At 47.0% G+C, this 18450-nt stretch overlaps 1 protein-coding gene across 1 annotated transcript in view; it reads left to right on the top strand.

The window, feature by feature from the left end:
- Positions 1-610: 610 nt before the first annotated feature.
- LOC119173795 (ankyrin repeat domain containing protein 6 diego) overlaps positions 611-18450 on the top strand; it is a 168018-nt gene continuing 150178 nt past the window's right edge. The window contains exon 1 of the mRNA XM_037424579.2: positions 611-1172. The gene's annotated coding sequence lies outside the window, so the exon portion shown is untranslated. The remainder of the gene's footprint in view (positions 1173-18450) is intronic.

The following is an 18450-nucleotide window of genomic DNA, read 5'->3' as shown; positions in this document are numbered from 1 at the left end:
AGAGATGGAACTACATTTGCACATGAAATGATTTTTCATCAAATGCTTGTTCAAGCCTTCACAGGATACCCACCCTAGCAGGTCAGCCACTTATTCAAAACTGCGGCGTGCTTACGAGTAAACAAAAGTCCTTTTACGTCCCGACGAAATGAAAATGATTTCTCGCGCCCACATTTCGGCTCGGAGAACGAAAAAGAAGAAAAACCAGAGCAGTAGACGACGGTAAAAACGAGTACACGTTGCCGGTGCAGGAGCAGCAACAAGAACGGCAGCCGCACGAAGCAGCGGCGTCTACGGCAGCAGCAGCCGTGCACTTGCTCGAGAAAGACCATCCATTGTGCAGCAGCGCCCGAGCCGAGCTTCCAGCAAGAAACAAAGGCCCCAACTGGTTCTGGCGGCGGCGGTGCGCGGTTGGGGCGAGGAGGAAGAGACACGTCTTCGCCGGCAGCCGTCGGAGCATGGTTCCACTCCGCCGGACGAACGGCTTCTTCTTCTTCATCGAGCGAGGAGAGGGGAAAACCGAAAAACAACCAGGCGAAAGGAGGAACGAGGGAGGCAAGACGCCCTTGCCGTCGTTGGTTCGGGGGGTACCTGCGTACCGAAGACACGCTGCCAGTCGCGAGCCGGTCGACGTGCTTCGTTCGTTCGTGGTACGCATCACCGTCAAGCAGGCCATGCCTGCTTCGAGCGTGTACGGCGTGCTCGTCACACGTCCTCGCGGTTCCAGCGACACTAGCTGCTCGTGACTCCCGGATACATCGACGTGCCCTTGCGGATACCCACGTTCAGGAGTGTGGAGTTTCCAGTGTTATTGTGCGCGGTATCGTAAGCTGGCAGCGCGTGGTTCGAAATCTCTCGAGCTATTGCGCAATGATTGGGATCTGGAGGTGGTGCTGTGTGATTGTAGTGTCGTGAGTGTCGACTCCTTCATCTCGGAGGTGCCCCGTGGATTTTTTTCAACAAGGTCCTCCTTTTGCCGCTTGGAAAGGATTCCAGCGTTGTTTGTGCGTGTGGCCTCGTTACCTTAAGTTCGGTGGCACCAGGCGCGCGCAGTGAATAGAGCCGACGACTGTGCCTTCTTTTGTGCGACGGCTGCGTGATTCTATTCTCTCCTCAACGGCGCGTTACAGCGCCCCGGATTCTCTCTTTTGTGGATGTAGCCATGTGAACAGGTAAGCTCTGACGCCTCGTTGTCTAGACCTTCTGAAACGCTTTGATTTCCATGTTGGCCATAGTTCAAAGAGTAAGGCATCATGAACCATATTCTAACGAACTATGGTGTAACAAATGGTGTTCGTGGCTTTCGGTGCCCCAATATTGCTGGGAAAAGCAGTGCTGGGAGGGAGGCGTGCTGGTGTGGCCTTGTTGTGGGCAAGTGCCCTTCTTATTCCATTCTCCTGCCACCGATCAGATTTTTTTTCAGATTTCTTATTGGAACGAATACAAGAATGTGACATGTCTTTAGTATACAAAAGGGGGTCCCAAAGTCAAAGACTGCATCGGGACCTCCTGAACTCAAGTGCTCATCATGAGCTCAAGTGCCGATGACACTCACATGACGCGGACAACGTGAGATTTGGTTCGTTGTCCGGTCTTTAGCGTAAAACTGAAAAATTCATTGGAGAAGAGATGCGATCTGTGTGATATGATAGATATTGAGGATTTGAACCGGATGAAAGATGAAGCATGGTTGACAGAAGTGGCACAAACAGCCACTGGACCAGTAGACGTGTTTGCTTATTATCTCCTGCGCAATTACACCGTAATGACTATATAATAATTTAGCCTATGTTACGAAACCTGATTTATTCATTGGATCAGGAAGGTTTCGTATTGATATTACATTAGTACACATCTTCTTTCTTTATCCCACAGGCTCGAACAGAAGCTCCAGCGAGCTATTACAAGAATGTGAACTGGGATTTTCGGACTAGTTGGCTAAATGCATCCAAATGTGCCACAGCGCCGACATAAAGGGATGTGTAGGACACAAAGAAAAGCACTAACTGTCAAGTGCACGTTTGTTGTCCGAAACTCCGTTATAACTAGATTCGTACATGAAAAAAGGCTCAATTGCATATGGGTAAATGAGCAGCAAAGATATCCAAAGATTTTCTTCTACAAGAAGCAAATTTGTTTCTATACTTATGACAAACCCTCGTAGTATGGCTAAGCACAATTTCTAAATTAAAAGAAAAAGGCCACTATCACAGCCACAACTCAGTTTTACAAAGTATACGGCGAGAAAATATTTATGCCAGGTTTTAATGAAATATTTGTGCTCAATTTTCTGCACCTTCTAAATGAATTTATTTTACATGTCACTAACAATGTCTGATTTTTCTGTGCGTTCTAATTTTCCGTTCATCTCCCCACTCCTGCCATGTGTGTCTTGTTGTGTGACAGTTTTGTCACGAGCGGCCCCGTTTCCGCTGAACGTGGATCGCAGATATTTCGTCTATTTTTCGTTCAGTGCCGAAGAACACTGCCAAGCATAGTGCCTAAGGTAGTAAGACTGAGCTGCAGCCTTATCACGTGCTTGTGTGCTCCCAACATCTCAATGCCAATCTCTCACTCGATATTATCTTAAGAGTCTTGAATACTGAGATTGCGGCGGTGTAATTGATGGTAGTACAAAGGGGCACTGACAGGAAAGTATTGGTCAAGCTCCCAGGACCCCAGAAAATACAGTGTTAAGCATGAGTGCACCCAGAAGATGTAATAACATGTATGGTTACATAGGCTAGTTTTGGTTACTCCTGTACCCTGACGTCACACCATGGCATAGGCTTTTTGTCTAGTGTTCGCATGATATATCGCAACCTTTCTACAGCCGCTGTGCTCCCTGGCTCCCTTGGTGATGCACAAGCAGTCATTTCGCATATTTCAGTACCTCACACCGTCACAACTAGTAGAACATGAAGTTACCGGGATCGGCACTGCAGCCGGACGTCATGAAAGTGTCGATGCCGGTAGATGTGCTGCGTGAGAATCGCCCATAATGTCAAAAGAAAATATCCAACCTGCTATTTCCAAGCATGACACTTGCTCAAGCGTATGAAGGAATAATGTCAACTTCAAGAATTACTGCTGCTTCACCTTGAAAGATTTTGGAGTGCGTTGTCGGTGTCGACCGAAAACATGTCTGTAAATTTATTATGCCAATAAACACGAGCCATATTTTGGAATTATTAAACACGCTATTAGGTAAGTGGGGAGTAGGCGGCACATATCTCGAATGGCGATGTGTGCACTTGCGCTACTATCATTCGTGTGACATTGCGTGTGACACGCAACCTCATGCATCGTTCACATTTTTTACGTACCATAAAAAAAAGTTCGCAACAATTGTTTCGTGCACACTTGTCGCTTACCCACTGCACGAGACACAACCTACAGCTGACAAGCAAACGGCTAATAAAGCTCCCTGAATGGTGTACTGCGTGCTGCTTATACGCACTACACCAGTCACAAGCTAAAGCGAAATTATACACAGCTAATCAGAGGGATTAGCAGGGCTGCATTTGTTGGCACTCCAATGCAGGCAGCTCTTTTTTTCTCTCTCTTTCATTCTTTCTTTCTCTTTCTTTATTTCGTTCTCTCTCTCTTTCCCTCTTTGTTTTGGTCACTCTCTCTTTCTCGCTCTTTCATTCTTTCTCTCTCTTTTTCGTTCTTCCGTTCGTTTATTCTCTTTTTCGTTCTCTCTTTTGGTCTTATTTTCTTTCTTTTTTCTTTCTTTCTTACGTTCTCTCTTTCTTCCTCGCTTTTGCTCTTTCTTTCTTTTCATGGCTACGATTGGGGTGTCCACAGAGCCGACGCTACGAGGTGGCGGAGCCATCAAATAAAGCTCGCGCATGCGAATGTGTGAAGGCGGAAGTTGGAATAGAGAAAGAGAGAGAATAAAATGAGGGAAAGGCGGGGAGGTTAACCAAAATTGGAGCATCCGGTTTGCTACCCTGCACTAATGGAAGGGAGAATGGAGAAGAAAGGGAAAGAAAGCGAAGAGCGAAATAGACGCGCGAAAAAGAAAAAAAAATTGTGAGCTGGGGTGCTATAGCCTATTCAGTAGGCCACTACCACGCAAAAAGTTCATTAAGGCCCACACTGATTTTCTGTGTGAAGACAGATCATGTCGCCTTTCAAACACTGATTGTTCTGACAGAGGTATGTCGTCAAGGTGAGCTAACGCAGCAGCTAACTGTAATGAGGGCAGTGACAAGAAATCGGCTCTATCGTTTCATCGCTGCCGCAATGATCGCAAGCAGCACCGTCTTCCATGAAAAGTGGGAATAGGTGAATACAGGGATCTACCAAAACATTGCGCTTGTGAGCTTCACACTCTCTTTTCAGCACGGCATATAGCGCTTTACAGATCTGCAACAACCACTGCTTCTTATAAACACAGCATAGCAGCACGTAGGCCTTCATTAAAAATTTAAAAAAAATCTTGCCAAGTGGGGCAGCCACTTTTCAAGTTTGAACAACCTATTACTCATACTATCATTATATCTACTATTACATAAGTTCATGTTATTAACATGCTTGCTGAGCTGCTCCATTAAAGTGTTTTATAACAGGTCACGGAGCAGTTTAGTTGCTGAGATTGGCTGTGTAAGGTTGCTCAAGAGTCAATTTCCCCCTTGTCCGCTCTAGCTTTCTCCTCTCGCGTGCATTGCGACCAGGTCACACCTGCCATATTTGTACAACACAACTAGCAACATTTCATGAAATCTGTGTTATAGTTCTTTAAAACTACAGGTGCTCATTACTTCTATTAGAAAAGAATTTTCACAATGCTTGCAAGCAAAATAGACACATCGAAACCGGCAGTTTTAATTCAGGAGCCTTGCTGATGTCGTGTCATGTCGTCTTTTTGAACTCAGTCTGTGACCCCTTCGATCCCCCCACCCTGACGATCACCTTTTGTAATGAGGGTCGCGATGATTCTGTGAGCTCACAAAGAGATGAACTGATGTTTTTTTCCAGGCGACTCTCCACAGAAACGCTCAGTCATCCAAGAAACACATTTGCATTATAAAACAGGTCTTGACCAGTTCATGCGTTTCTTTCTCACTGCATTCGTTTATGTTCGCGCTGCTAAAGCCTCACGATAAATCACAAATCATCTTGATCCTTTATCAAGTTGCAGATGTCACTGCTCTCTTAAAATAAGAAGAAGGACTGTGGCACAAAGACCAGCGATGCAGTATGCGGCTTCGACTGCGAACTATTTTTTATAAAGATTCAATAACGGCAAGCTCGAAGTACGCAATCGAACTCCTCTATGTACTAACAGAGAAAAACTCTTTCGTAGAGTAAAACCTGATGAGCACTGCGCATTGGATGCTGGAAGCGCTATTTCCCGCCGCTAAATGTACGGGACCCGAGTTCCTGGCACAATCACTCGGCACAACAACAGTAAAGACGACGCGGTGGCATGCGGGAAGATCTGGCCCCAGAAGCAGACAATCTCTCTTCCGGCTGACAAGGACAACCACACAGGACCGTGCATTCAGCTACACGGATAGTCTTACACACGCTGATTCACATACAACAGAGAGCTCGTTGAGATATGTGCAAGCAGCCAACACTGTAAGAACCGAAACGATAACGCCGTCTGGGCAGAACACGTCGCCACTTCACGAATGCATTAAATATACAAACGCTACCAGCCTGCCGAGCAAGGGAAACGCAAACACCATGCATCTTCGTGGTGGAGGGAGCTCTGAAGCTCTACGGGAAAAGCCACGAGAAATAAAGGGAGTGTCGATCGTGCTTGGGAGACAAGAATAAAAAAAAAGCGAGACAGGAAGAAGGAAAGCACGCAGGCTGCCGGGCGTTTAGCAAATGAGCAAAGTCAAGTTGAAGGTCGTCCGGCCGGAGCTCTGCTAGGGGAGGAACTGGTTTCTGTGGTTCAGCCCCTCTCACTGTCTGTCGACCGATCTGTGCATCTCCGGCACCCTGCTGCCGCCGATGGAACAGCACACATGCCCCTACCCCTTTACAAATGATCACCCCATCCTTTATATCATTTCTTTAGTAACTCACTTTTTATTTCATCCTCTTTGAGGCTTAAGACTACGTCACGTGTTCTGTAGAGTCCAAAAGGCTGCGCAGGATCGTGTCCCTGCGACGCTGCCTGCTTCGTGAAGGCATTCATTGTCTTCATCTCTCTACTCGAGCAGACCAATAGAGCTTAGCTACAGCCTGTGCGCCTCAAACCTAAGCGACATTGCGGAAGCTGATATGAGAGTCGCAATTAGTAAGTGAACTCATTCGTTCAGCTTTTATATTTTCTAAAGACCTTGACAGGAAGTAAATTTACTGGTGACGGCACTTTAATTAAGCCAATTCCAACGCGATGTTAATCACCTGAAAATAGCGTGGTGAAGGTTTGTATGTGCGGCGTGCTAATGTTATTATAAGGCAAGAGAGAAACCAGCATTTAGAAATTTGTTAAATGAGACGTTTAGCCAAACAAGCTTGTCTCGGCGGCGCTATCGACGCTGTATATATAGCGAAGAATTCGAGTGTACAGGTTTGAACCAGCGGGCCACTGAAATTATAGTTTAGCTTAACCAGCTGTACGAAACTCCTCGCATTCTTTTGATTGCTGCTTTTTTTTTCTGCCTTTACCCCTTTCCCAGTGTCGGGTAGCAAGCTGGATATTTATCTTTTGGTTAACCTCCTTGCTTTTCGCTTAGCCTTTTTATCTCTTTTCGCGCAAGCCGGAAAGCTTTTACAGAATGTCCTATCAAACTAGCAAAGCTGCGAAACTTTCAATGCCAACATGGCGGGGGCAAACTCTTTCAAACAATTTTACATAGGACACATGGACGCCGCCATCTTGGGTTTCTAGGCAATTGTTTCCTAATTTCGTGTTCGGCGACGTGAAATCAACGATGTCATGAAACGTCTAAAGCACCACTGTATTCATGTCATTGCGTCTGCTGTATAGCACTGCTCGTTTAGTTGCTAAAGGTTTACGGCAAGATTAACAGCCCGAAATAGTGGTATCAGAACCCACACGCCAAGTAGTCAATATAGACCAAACCACATACTTGATTCCTCCCCCAGGGAAACGTTTGAGTTCGAAAAAAAGTTAACGAGGGGTAATTGCGACTTTGAACTACACAGGTTATGAGAACCCCCATAAGTACAATAAGTGAGTCGAAGTCGACGTACCAGGACAGGTACTGTCTTACGTTGGCTGTGTCACGGGAGCCGTTGGCCCGATTAACCGGAAGTTAACATTATTCGAAGTGGGATGTATAGAAAAAACGAAGCATATCGTGCACAAAATGATACGCGGTATTCCCGACGCCACAAGACAACAACTATGAGCTTCGAAAAACTAGTGCATGCGTCTCACTGTCGGTCGTATGTTCATCGTGCCACCAGGAGATGCCATTGGTTTGACGGTACTATAGCATCTTCCGCCACAAGGTTACCCTACAAAAAAAAGATGGTTTAGCTAGGTCGATAATGTGACGTCGAAATGACGTCTTCCGCAAATCGGCGACCGCCGCGGTGGTATATAGTGGTAACAATGCACGCCTAGGGAAAATGAACATAACATCGTGTATTCGAATGCGGTGGTCTCATTTAGATTAATGCGAAGCGATACAGGTTTCGGTGCACAGCTCCCCAGGTGGTGGAAATTTACGCAGTTCTCCTCTACGGCGTCCCTCAAAGTCATGTCGTAGTCTCGTCACGTAAAATCCCAGATAATATTATATCATTCCACAGATTTCCCTTTCCTGGGATCGTACAGACACAGAGACAAAACATAATTTCTTCTATACATAATCAAGTTCGGTGCGAAATGATTGACCAGTATGCGATCTTCCTTTTGCACTTTTAGTCTTCTCTTGCTCATTTCTCACGGCGTTTGCTCGCTTGGCTTACCAAAGTTTCAACACATAACCTAAATCAAAGTCCTTAACCCGCAACGCGCCCACCGGAGCTCGTCAGTTGCGGCATTTTCTGCCTCGTCCGTATACAGTGCAGGTATTATCATCTGCATCCTTTCCAAGCGGCAGCAGCGCTTGCAAGTTGGTTCGTGCAACACCTGCATGACATGGTTGTGTCCCAGGCTGAGCGCGTATTGTTATGTTAAAGTCTTCCCGGTCGTTAGGCAGCTGTTGCACGCGTTGTGCGCCAGCAGCGGGTAGACAACGTGTGTGTAGCAATCAATGCACGTATGTTCCGTGCAGATGAGATTGTGGGGCGGAACGGTCCACGTGAATTGCTTCTCTAATGGCGAATCTCAAGGCCAGTTCGATGGGCCGCATGGAGGTGTTCATATATCTGCAGTCAGAGACACCGAGAGAAGGGGAAATAATTCTGCTTCGAACAGGCGCACCACCAGAAATGCTTAGGGACGAAGCTCTTTAGGGTGCAAGTCGTTCCCTCGTAGTATGCTGTATAGTAGCCACTTCTAGTAAGTTATAAGAGTTGCTCACTAGATTGCGTTTTCTGTATATGTCCTTGGAAATAATATCGCTAGATGGCGTTAGCAATGTTCATATATTTGACGATTAAAGAGAATAGATGACGCTGTTATAATAAGAATTGTACAGCATACCCACTGAGTGAATAATGAGTGGGGCAAAGCGTCAGTCTGTCCGTCCGTCCGTGCGATGCGTGCTCTAGTGTAATAGGAGCGGACGGATGGACAGACAGACAGACAGACAGACAGACAGACAGACAGACAGACAGACAGACAGACAGACAGACAGACAGACAGATGGACGGACGCTTCGCCCCACTCATATTCTGTGGATAGGCTGTGATTTTTTTTTTCTTTTAAGGTGACCGGATTCGATGCTTTGCTTAGTTGGCGATAACACGAGCGATCCAAAAAAATAAAAAAATTAAGATTATGATCCCGGGATGACGGTACCACATGACGTCACAGATCGGCAGACTTTGTGACGTCGCTATAACGATATACAGCGTGAAGCCCTGCGATCACATAGTCACTTGAAATCGTCGCTTTGTCAAAGGTATACGCCGATCACCGAAAGAGTGCGAAACCAAGAGACCTTTTTCATAACTGCAAAACTATAGCTTTGCATGCGATGCAGTTAGTCACTCTTGCAAACACTGCGTTCAAGAGCGCTTTCTTAGTGATATGACACTAAACACTTAGATTCAGCGCTCTTGATATAAGCGTGCATAATAGTGAAGTCCAAGCCTGTGCAACTAGGACCTCGTCTCCACTTGAAACAGAACAGGTGCCGTCATATGTTGGGTGAAAATGCTGCGCGCGCTGGAAAGTGTGCCTTCGGATTAATGAAACTGGTCACGTGAGGTGCATAAAGATTGCAATGCCGCGCGCTTCGCATTCACCGCAATATCACACCTGCAATCCCTTAAGTGATGAAGAAGTCGTAGTTTTTTCAGCACGGAATAACACATATATCAGCGTGCACAGCCCCTAACCACCACTTACGATGTTTTAGGACGTTTTAAAAGGTATCCTGTATTGTTCGAATCTATAGCGGTGTATCTGAATAATGAACAGGGACCGAACTCGCAAAACTTCTCTTTCGTAAGGTCATATACTCATTGGCCAACCTGATTCACTAACGATACACCCCACATCAGGATTGGCTGAAATGGTTTATCGAAAAATGTAAATTGGCGAAATTATTTATCCGAAGATGTGAATACGAGCCGAGAAGAGAGATCGAACGCATGCATCACGGAAGTATCTAGCATGAACCAAAACAGCCTACGCTGGATTGCGTACTACACCTACGCACCGAGACTTTTACTGTTCAGTGTGTCAGTTCAGTATCTTTATTTTCGGTGCGCAAGCCACAACATATCCATCGTAAAGATTTGGTAGAGAAAAAGTGCGTTAGGGGGGGGGGGGGGGGAGGGGAGGTGGCCGAGGTCAGACTTTCTTGTCGCGCCGGGTGTAACCGTACTACAGATATGAGTGCGCGCGATTAATGGGCCACACGCATAAGCAAAGCTTCGTTGGCATCTCTGGGGATGCTTGAGGGTGAATGAGAAGAGGATAAAGATTGCAAGCGCAAGTCAGAACTTGTGATCACGGCGTGTTACAAGACTACCTGCTGTGCGCGCACCACCAGTGTGGCACTTGAAATAACCTCTTCCACGTCTTTGAAGACACGTGCAGAATGGCATCGTCGGCGATCTATAGCTCAAAGATTGCAAGCTCAATGTGTGCGTGTTGTAAGAGTCATTGTGCTCTGGTTGTCTTCGCGCGTATTTGAATTACACTGGCATTGAAAAAAAAATAAAGTTTAACTCACACTTTACTGAAATGCAAGGAATATTGGGCACTGTGCAAGTTTTGCATGCCAGGTCTCATCTGTCTGGCTGGTTCAGTTCAGACTATTTCTAAACTATCTAGTAAATGGTCATCTCACGCTCTGTAGGACTTAGGATAAGTGGTCTTCATGCAGTATGCCTCGCGTCTGACATCGACCGCTAGATTCCAGCGTTGTCACACCATGCACTCACTGTTAGCTTTCATACCATGCATAAAACTTGTGTGTGTAGCTATAGCATTACTCATTACTATGTCTAAGAGCAGGCTTTAGAAAAAAAAAACAGTAAAATTAAGCGGCTGCTCATTGGATCTGATGCTGCTGCTGTTACATTATCCCAACGGTAAAACCACTGCTTTGCCGTTTCGAAATTCACCTCCCCTCTGGCTTTAGGCTCACCTTGATGTTCGCTCCTAACTGTTCATGCCACCAGGAACGAAATCGTAAAGGCATCATTAAAACACGCTTCATTCCTTTGCTTGCAGCTGGAATGGACACGAGTAACCGAGGTCACTTCGGGCTGTGATTTGCCTCAGGGTTTCTTCGGGATTGCTGGCATACTCTTTGCGATCGCTGACGTCCCCGAGTACCACAACTCGGACCATCAGTCCTTCGACAGGCATCCACGCGTTCCCTTGGAGAGTTTCACTTCATTGGTCTCCATCGACTGAGAATAACCGGTGGACCGCGACGTTCAAGTACGCGGCAATGGCGCGCCGTCTCGTCTCATTCTGCGAGTGAACGATCATCATTTTAATCACCCGTAAGTACTTGCGGCGTATAGGCACCGTATAGACGCATGTCAGCGGGAATGAATACATACAGCGGCAGAGCCACCGATAGGGAAAAAAAAGTAATAGCGATTTGCAAGGCAAGGAGGCTTGGGTTCATTAAACGAAGTTTGTTCGGCCGCAGTTTCTTGACTGTCTGTCATGCTTGGGGAAGCTCGGTTCCACGCTATTACGCTGGCGGGCTTTGAAATTCAAGTATTTCTTGAAATAAATGAGAATCGGCCGAGTTAGTAAAGATTTCTGGGGAATATAAACAAAAAGCCCGATAAATATGAGGACGAAAGGAGATGAGGAAGACAGGACACAAATCATCGCTCGTGTTTTCCATTCTTCCACAATCTTCGTTATGCCTCGTTTCTTTCCTTTGATTTTTTTAGCGATGTTTGCTTATACTTCATGAGAGTTCTGCATCGTCTACGAAATATGCGAAGATCATAAACTGACTGCAGTTGAAGGGTTTGTCATGGACCATCAGAAGTGCACTTTCTAAAATTCGAGAGGGTAATAATCATATAGCAATGTTCAGTTACCCCCCTTTGATACAGTGTCAGATGAAAAACCAGGCAAACCTCTCTCCAGCTCTTTGATAAAATAATTATCCCTCTCTCCCATTTGATACACAATTTCATTCCTTTATCCGCATACCAGCAGGACAGAGCAACTTAAGCCAGCCGCTCAGCCTTTCCATAACAAATTCTTCCTCTATCGGCTGCATGAGTAACAGAGTGACTACTTACAGGAATAAAAATTATTCAGGTGAGAGAACGTGAGAGCTCGTTGCTTTACCTCATTTAAATCACCTCCAGGAAACGCAACTTATAACAGAGACTGAGATGGCCACCAATTGCGACGGCATAAAAAAAGAGCAAGCGATAAAAAGAAAAGACGGAAAGTGTATGTTGTTCAGTTATTTACGTTATATGCGGGTGGGAAAGAGATGTCAGAGAAGCAGGAGAAAGGTACAAACTGGCACACATCATGTACCAGGACCACATGCGTCTGTTGTTGGGTTGCTACTCAGGAGCGGCTGGTGTGCGAGCTTGTGCGGTGTGGCCGTATCACTCGGGCTTCTCGGGTATCAATCAAGTGAGAGATACCATGCGTCAACACACGCACACAAACGTTTACGCTGGCTAGCCGCTCGACGCCGAGAGGCTTTCGTTGCGGGCCTCTCTGATATTCGCCTCACAGCGCCGTGCCGCCGGAACGTTGATGCCGCCGCCACGACGTGCTGATGGAGTCGGCGATCCGTCAGAGTCAGCGAAGGCCTCGCGCGCGGAAAAGCCATGCGATACGTGCAAAGCCCGTCCTTGACGGTGTCGCTTGCTGAAAGCGACCGACCTTTGCGGTCAGAGCTGTCACGCCTGGTGTTTATGTCTGCAATATGCTTTGTCGGATGACCTGCCCCTACCGCACGGCTTCACAATTTGATTCGGTGCCTACCGTGGACACTGCCAAAGATTGCAGATGTAATACTTTCACGTAAATTACATGTAGCTGTATGGTCATGCATAAACAGCGCACAATATACAACGCAGAAAAAGAAAGACTTATAACTGTCGCTGTCCGCTGCAGTGAAGCAGTTGTTACGGTGCTCGGCTGCTGACTTGAAGGTCGAGGGTTCGATCCCGGACGTGGTAGTCGCACTTCGATGGCGGCGAAATCACAGGGGCTCGTGTACTGTGTGATGTCAGGGCACGTCGAAGAACAGCAGATGGTCAAAATTACCGGAGCCCTCCAATACTTTGATATTATATTTATTTGATTTGCATACACGGATATACAAGCAGGAGACAGCATGCTGGCAGCTGCAACTTGGAGGAGCACAACGCCTACTTGTTCTTTCTTAGAGAGGAAAGAGACGGAGGAATCATGCAGGGGTTTCGGGACATAAAACGCCAGATATTATTATCATCATTATTAACAGCAGTCGCTGTTTATTAAGGTGAAAACCCTAAATGCCCAATTAAATGCGAAAATTGACCACCGGTTGCGTCGCGTGTCGATGCCGGCAATGTGAGTGGTACAAAACATCATCCCGTGATGACGTTGACATCACAAGCCACGAAAATTTGTGACGTCAGTTTGACGTCATATGGTGACATCACGTGACACCACTACTTGGTCGAACGTGAGCCGATCACGGAGGCAGTGAAAAACTTGGTGATGCGCATAAAGTCACGAGCAGGGCGAGATAGGATGAATACGTCCACTGAGAAGATAAAAAAAAGATCATGGCTTTGTTCTTCGAATCATCTTGAGCGAACGCAAAAGGGTCCCTGTGAGTTTTGTGCGCTGTTTATCAGTCGCAATGCGGATTTGACCTCTCGCAACGATTGTAATTGCATGGAAACTCTCAACCATCTCCTGTGTCATTGTCCCGACTTTGAAGAAGAGTGGTAGCTTGGGCTAGTTAGTATGGAGTGACGATAGTTATAGCGCGAGAACAAAACGACGGCACAGAGACAAGAAGAACGCTGAACTCTCCCATTTGCCTTAAGGACTCTGGATGATCGACCATTTACTCTAAAGAAAATCTTAAGTGCTTGGTCTTCATGTACTTCAGCCCAGAAAGCCACACGAGTCCTTTTACAATTCTTCAGGGCAACATCACTAACCAACCGCCTATGAAACCCTGCACTGTGTGCGACGTGTGTGTTGTGTGGAATTTCTATACCCTCCTCTCTCTTTCTCTATTTCATTGCCCTATTCCCCTCTCTACAATTGTAGGGTAGCAAACAGGGCTTAGTCTAGTTAACCTCCCTGACTTTCTCTCTCTCTCTCTCTTTCTCGACAAACTTGCAGCACTTGTCTGCATCGTGAGGTCAAACATGCGTCGAAACAGAAATTTTAACTGTTGGTATACGGATTTCTAACGAAATAAACAGATTTGCTCTGACAACATATTGATGGACGTTCAGGATTATCCTGTGTGAATATTTACGTTTTGTGAACCTTTGCGTTGAGTGGATATTCGTTTTTATGGAAGTATAGTGGTAATAAGTGCGTAAGTGTTCATCCATGGGCCTAGATGTATTGTCTTGAGAATGTCCGCTACTTTGCAACTACTATGTAAGAGAAGAAGAGTAGCGGACACCGGGTGTTAGCACCAACAGTCCTTGACAAACATTCTTTTGTTTTTCAAAAATGTCAAGCACCTTTGATTTCTTGATCTACCCTCGTGTGCTCGTGTTTCCGCACCTACAGTATTTTAGAATGTACCCCTAACGGGCCGCAACATAGCGCTGACCTGGAAGTGAGCTTGCGCTTTGGTTTTTATGGCGAAAAACCATTCCGGTACGCGTCGACTTGTGTGTTGTGTAAACACACTACGCTGCTTTGCTTTTCTGTTCCTGATAAGAGACTTCGTACGCGGATATTTCTCGGCGCACTTCTCTGGAAGGCGTAGAAAAACAAAATCAAATAATAAATAAACAAAACATAACTGGATTGCGCATGATCTTGCCACGGCAACCGGCTCCGCGACGCACAGCGAGTTCGCGCGCTCTTCGGCCGCTCATCCGAGGAGGTATGCGTACACGCTTTTGAAACTGCTCGCTCAAAAGCGGTCTTTCATGGCGCCTCGCGGAAGTGACCAGCTATAGCACCTCCTGTTCAGTTCACACTCCTCTTTTTTTTTTTCTTTCGTGCACGGGCCACTGGTAGGCCGCACAAGGCGACGTACACGCGCGAAAATGTAAGCAAACACAGAGAGCAGCAGCTTGGAACGCGCGGCTTTGGTCCTTTTCGATGCCATTTTGAAAAGAGTGCGCGCGCGTTCTTGCACACCGGTCTGTAACGCTCTTAGAGCAGCTTTGCTCCCGTCTTCACAATGGCCTTTTCAAATGACCTCTTGGAAGCTGAAGAGCGCACACGCACGCACGCTGGCACGGGCACGTCCTGACCGTGTGCAAGTTCCACGGAAATGGCCGCTTCGCCAATCAGCCTTGCAGGGTCAAGGATGGCAAACGGCCGGCAATGTCAGCCGCTCGTTAGGCGCCTTCTCTTTCGCGACGGCTGATAGTACAAACTGCTGCCACCTTTAGATCAGTTTGTTTATGCAGCATACTGCCAACCTTCACGGGCTTTGCCGAAACGGATGCACTTGTGCCTCCGAGTAAAAATACAGAACAAACTAAACGTCGCAGTCTTAAAATTGGTGCACATTTAGAAAATTAACGCAGCGCATGCACATTGCTGCCAATGTTCAGCTTTCCTTCTTTCTGTTTTTTTACGTGTTTTACAGAGAGAGGTGAAGGCGAGTTGCTACCGTTCAATATTTCACACCGTAACTTTAGCGTTTCTCACACGTACTACCGACTTAAAGGACGCGAAACTGTGTAAGAGTTGGGGCGTTCTGGGCTCGCCGACTTGAGTTGAGGCCAGCTAGATATCTAAATGAACAAGTCAGCCTAGATTGCGCCACCTTCTGCGACAGTCTACCGCTAAATACGTGGGCGAGTAAAGAGAGAGAAAGAATTTAAGAAATGTAGGAAGGTTAACTACATCACGTGCAGTTTGCTACCCTACAAATGGGAGGAGGAGAATAAGGAAGCAAAAGAGAGAGGTAAAGAGAGGGAAGGAGATGCACGTTGCACACCGCACACACAGCGCAGGGTTTCACAGGTGGTTGCTCAGTGATTTTGCCTTCAAGAATTGTAAAATGGCTCGTGTGGCTTTCTGGACCAATGTACTTGAAGACCATTGCGTGAACGACTACACCTTCTTCTAGTCTACCGGCCTATGATGGAAGAAGGTCGGGTGATGCAAGAATGTCGGGAAACAGCACGCATCTCTTAGGACAACATTTAGTGTACGTAGTAGGTGTGTCATACCTCAAGCAAGGCGTGAACTACTTCGGCTTCATCGCTTACTCACTTGGTGCTAAAGTAGAAAAACTGCGTCCCTACTTTGCCGTACACCATAAGCGTGCAAAGCACTTCAACATTAGCTTGAATTGCGAAGCCTTAGCCCGCTACGGGTAATTTCTTTACCTCTTCTACACACACTTCGTCGTGTGCGACAAGAGCACCGCTGTTGTCGAAGCCAGCCTTCCCGAACGAGTGCTCGTTCGACCCGCCATTCAAAGAGTCCACTTATGAAAGTGGCGTTTCGAAGAAGGCGCGTGCAGACAGACCTCTCTGCGCACGGCCTTTTGTGCGCCACACTACTCCAGTTCTTGCTTGTCATCGTTTCCAAACTGAACGTTGTTGACATGACCTTATGAAGCGTGCGTCCATCACGATATGTTAATCACGAGCGAAGCACCCTGGACTCTGCATCGCCTCCAAGATTAGAGGAAGAGCCTTTTATACAGCAGGCACACAAACATAGCGCCCGCTACGCCGCCATGCTGTACGGGCGGTAGGCAAACAGGGCCCCGCTTTGAAATCGCGAGGGCTGATTGACTGTGGATTGACGCAACCATTATTTCGCTTTCAACGCTCGACGTGCAGCGTTTCAAATAGGAATGGCGCGAAGCTTCTTCGGGAATATAATGACTAGACGCGACTGACTTCCGTGTTGGCCATCACGGGCGTTTGCTAATAATAGCCTTCGCTGTGCGTGACAGCTCCGTGGAGACGTTCTACGTGGGAGGATGTTTAATCGCCGACGCTGTTTGCTATTTTGTCGCCGTTTCGCCACCTTTGTGGCTGTTTGTTTCGCTACAAGGTGCGTGACGTCCTGTCATATGTATCTCCGTGCGCAGCTGCGTATGTGCAGTCGTCAGCAAGCTCAACACGAACCCCCCGTCGGGTGACTTGGGCTATAGTTTGACTGATGCTGGCTACGGAGCTCTGGGTGCTGTAGCCGAGATTTGAGAGTGTCCTATAGATATACTGGAGGGAACTCTGGCGCTAGTGTCTGCTGGAATCTCAACGCATGCACTTCATTAAGCAAGGGAATGATGGGTAGTACATGAATTTCTCTAATTTCCGTACTTTCGGTTCCGCCGAGTTGCCCATGGGCAGGAGCTGCTTTGTCACAAGATGAAAATCAGCAAATGTCCAGCAGTTTCATTTCCCCACCTAAGCTTTCAAGACTCACGAATTCAAATCGTGTCAGGAAGTTTACAACAGTTTGTTCTTTTATTTGAAACAAAACCAGAACACTGCAATAAACAAAGCCGTAAGTGTTTTCGAAGCCCGCAAGCACGAAGACTATACAAATTCATGCCCTATCTATCAATCCCGTCGACGCTGAACGACCGACCACCAGAGTCTCCTCAAGTTAATTTTAGGAAACTCTATGGCCATGCAGCAGTCCCCTATGAATTAGGTAGACATGGCAGTCTTGAACAGCGAGTCGCGATGCCAGGCGGCTCTGCTCAGCCACGACCTCGCCGGTCAACTGTGCACGGGCAGTCTGGCACGCCCAGGAAGACGCCAATGTCCAAGGACTCGAGGCCGTCACCTAGGCTGGGGTAATTGTAGCACCACTCCGCTAAATAGCGGCAGACATTGTCAATAAAATTTTTACTCACTCACTCTATAGCCGAAACAATCCCTCGGTATGTCACAGCTGTGGTGGCGCGACTGCTGCTATGGGCGACTGTGCCGTCACGTGATTGCTGAGAGAGTTTGAGGGTGACGTCACAGTCGGCGCCGTTACAGGGCACGGACGGATGGATGTTCTCGCGTGTGAGGCATTAAAAGCCTTAGCCTTAGAATGATGCCGGTGCCACTTTAACGTGGAGACATACCAACAATGCATAACTTGTCAAAAAGTTCGAGGACAGGCCGTGGAATACGTATACCCTGCCCTGTTATTTACCAGCTATGGTGTTAAACTGTTGAGCTCGGGGGCACGGGAATTATATTCTACGCCTACTTTGCCCCAAGTAAGTCAGTATCAGCAGGCAAAGTCAATAATTTAGTAATGAAATATGCACTAATTACTGTCTCAGGCACCATTACGTCCTCGGCACAAATGCGCTCGCTAATTGTTTTTTTGCACACCCCTACTCGTTTGTCCTTGTCTCCTTCAGTGATTGTGGCAGCTTGGCGTCGCGCTCTAGTAAACTAACGATGTATTAGGTCCGGCGGCCGTCAGTGAAAGCTCTTGTTTTCTTTACCCTATGGAATTCCCTGCGATGTAGACCGCGCCGGCGTGCCAGTGTGGCGGAACCACTTTAAATCACGAGATAAATCATCACGGTCTAGCGTGGACGCGTGCGCCGATCGTATCTAACGCTCCCGTCAGGCAGATCGGCGGCGTTTGAACTTTCTCTTTCCTAGAAAACACGAATAACTAATACGCGAGAAAAAAAAACTACAGGTTCTTCCTTTGGCAGTGTATCGCGTGACGCTTACCGCAAGTCCTCCAAAAGTTGCCCTACGGGTAGCACCGTT

The sequence above is a fragment of the Rhipicephalus microplus genome, chromosome 5 (assembly GCF_043290135.1).
Source record: "Rhipicephalus microplus isolate Deutch F79 chromosome 5, USDA_Rmic, whole genome shotgun sequence".
Classification (NCBI taxonomy): Eukaryota; Metazoa; Arthropoda; class Arachnida; order Ixodida; family Ixodidae; genus Rhipicephalus; species Rhipicephalus microplus.
The sequence above is the reverse complement of the archived record's forward strand: the minus strand, read 5'-3'. Positions and strand labels throughout refer to the sequence as shown.